At 48.1% G+C, this 2,051-nt stretch overlaps 1 non-coding gene across 1 annotated transcript; it reads left to right on the top strand.

Annotated features, from left to right (window-relative positions):
- Nucleotides 1–935: 935 nt before the first annotated feature.
- On the top strand, nucleotides 936–1,007 carry TRNAC-GCA (transfer RNA cysteine (anticodon GCA)). Its single transcript has one exon. It is a non-coding gene; the product is annotated as a tRNA-Cys (tRNA).
- Nucleotides 1,008–2,051: the final 1,044 nt, after the last annotated feature.

Here is a 2,051-nt window from a genome sequence, read left to right as displayed (position 1 = left end):
TCCTCCTAATGCAGCCCGATATGACCAGTTACCCATATTGAATGCAGGCTCAGCAATATTTGATAAATTGGTTACTGCTGATCTGCTTTCAATGCTTCTCCTAATGCAGCCCAATATGACCGGTGTGACGCAGCAGGGAGTGGGGTGGATTGACTGGGGAATGGCGTCTAGTTCTGCTGGGACTGTCTGCACGGGGGGTGGGAGAGCAGGGGATGACTGCACTTGAGTGAGGAGACCTGAGCCTGTCACCTGAGCTGGGAGGGGGTTGGACCCAGGTGACACCTTTGCCCGGGAAACTGGACAAAGGCTGGAGGAGGAGCTGGGGGAAGGAGGAGTGAGACTGGGGGAGGGGGGGTTGTTTTCAGTTTTGGGCTGGGTGGTCGAACGCAGGGAACCCCAGGGCTGGGGTCTAAGCTCCCTGCCCCCCAGAAGGACTTGACTGAGGGGTTCTGGTTGTACCCACAAGCTCTGTTTTAGACTGTGTTTCTGTTGTCCAATAAACCTTCCACTTTACTGGCTGGCTGAGAGTCTCGGTGAATCCCAGGAAGAGGGGTGCAGGGCCCTGACTCCCCCACACTCTGTGACAACCAGTTACCCATATTGAATGCAGGCTCAGCAATATTTGGTAAATTGGTTACTGTCCATTCAGTTGGTTATTTCCTACTTATTCATAACTAATGAAGATGCTCTAAGGGGATGGGAGAGAGCTGTCCTATCCGTGTAGTTAATCCACCTCCCCGAGAGAGGGTAGCTATGTCAGTGGGAGAAGCTGTGTCGGTGGGTGGGCAAGCTGTGGGGTCTACATGTATAGATAAAGTTTAATCAGACCCCATTTTTAAAACCACCCATGGTCTGGGAGTGGAAGAGGAGCTCTCTGAGGCAGGGCCTGTCCTTCAAAATCCTTAAGATCACTGACTTGCCTATGCCAATGCCATGGGGGTGTAGCTCTGTGGTCGAGTGTTTGACTGCAGCTCAAGTGGTCCTTGGTTCAAATCCAAGTGCCCCCTTACAAGCCTGTTCCCTTAACAAAAATAAGGGCCTATCCATCCCCATTATGTTTGGGGGCTCCACTGAATAGGGATGAATGGAAACACTCTGTGTTTTCCTGTGCAAACGCATAGAAACCTAGCAAACAGGTCCCTCAGCTGAAATCAGTTCCACTCCTCTGAGTGTCTAGTTTATGTTTTCGTCAATGAAACAAAGACACATGAAGGCACATTTGCAGGTCCTTGGTCTCCATTGTGTGGAAGAACAAGAACCCCATCCCCTTGGGAGGAATGGACTAGTTTGTGTTACATTCGGTAAGTAAGTTGCCATTGGGACTGAGAACTCTACTGGAGGTGGACAGGAGTCTGCTCCAAAAATAAAATAACCACGATTTACCAAACTACCTGTTACACATTCGATCCTCTCTTTGTGCACACAATAGAAATTGGGGCTCGAATAAATGGCCACCTTCCTTTAACACAGATCATTGTTCCTTGTGACTGTCAGATGCCTTCCAATGGCAACTGTTGAAAGGGAACGTGCTTCGAGTTCATGATCACCCGCAGCGTCTCTGTAAGGTTACCAACCACAGAGCTGGTTGTGGCTGCCTCTAAGTAACCGCAGAGTTAGTGTAGGACCAGATCGTTAATTGCACAGCGTCACTTTCTGGTCTCACTGATCGCTTGGGTAGAAACAGGAATGATTTGGTGGGTTTGTTTTTGTTTTTTTCTCCCTTCATTTTCTCCTAAGGAATGTGTGATCTTGAGCATGTTATTTTACGTTCCCTGTGGGTTGGGAAAATTCCATCTCCTTGAAATAGGTGGGGAAGTGGCCTGTTTGTATCACCTAAAATAAAGGAACTTTTGTAAAGCAGTTTCATCTTTAAATACCCTGGGATAAAAATAGGAAACAGTAAATTCCACGGCCAGACACCAGGCCAGGATCAACTGATGGGGCCAGGATTAATTAATTACAGAAGAAACAAACTCTTGGGAAGTAGCCGTAATTTGTCCCCAAACCTTTCTTTGTTCTCATATGCGATCAGGGATTCTCTTCTAGAGGGC

Source organism: Natator depressus, chromosome 28, assembly GCF_965152275.1.
Source record: "Natator depressus isolate rNatDep1 chromosome 28, rNatDep2.hap1, whole genome shotgun sequence".
Classification (NCBI taxonomy): domain Eukaryota; kingdom Metazoa; phylum Chordata; order Testudines; family Cheloniidae; genus Natator; species Natator depressus.
The sequence above is the reverse complement of the archived record's forward strand: the minus strand, read 5'-3'. Positions and strand labels throughout refer to the sequence as shown.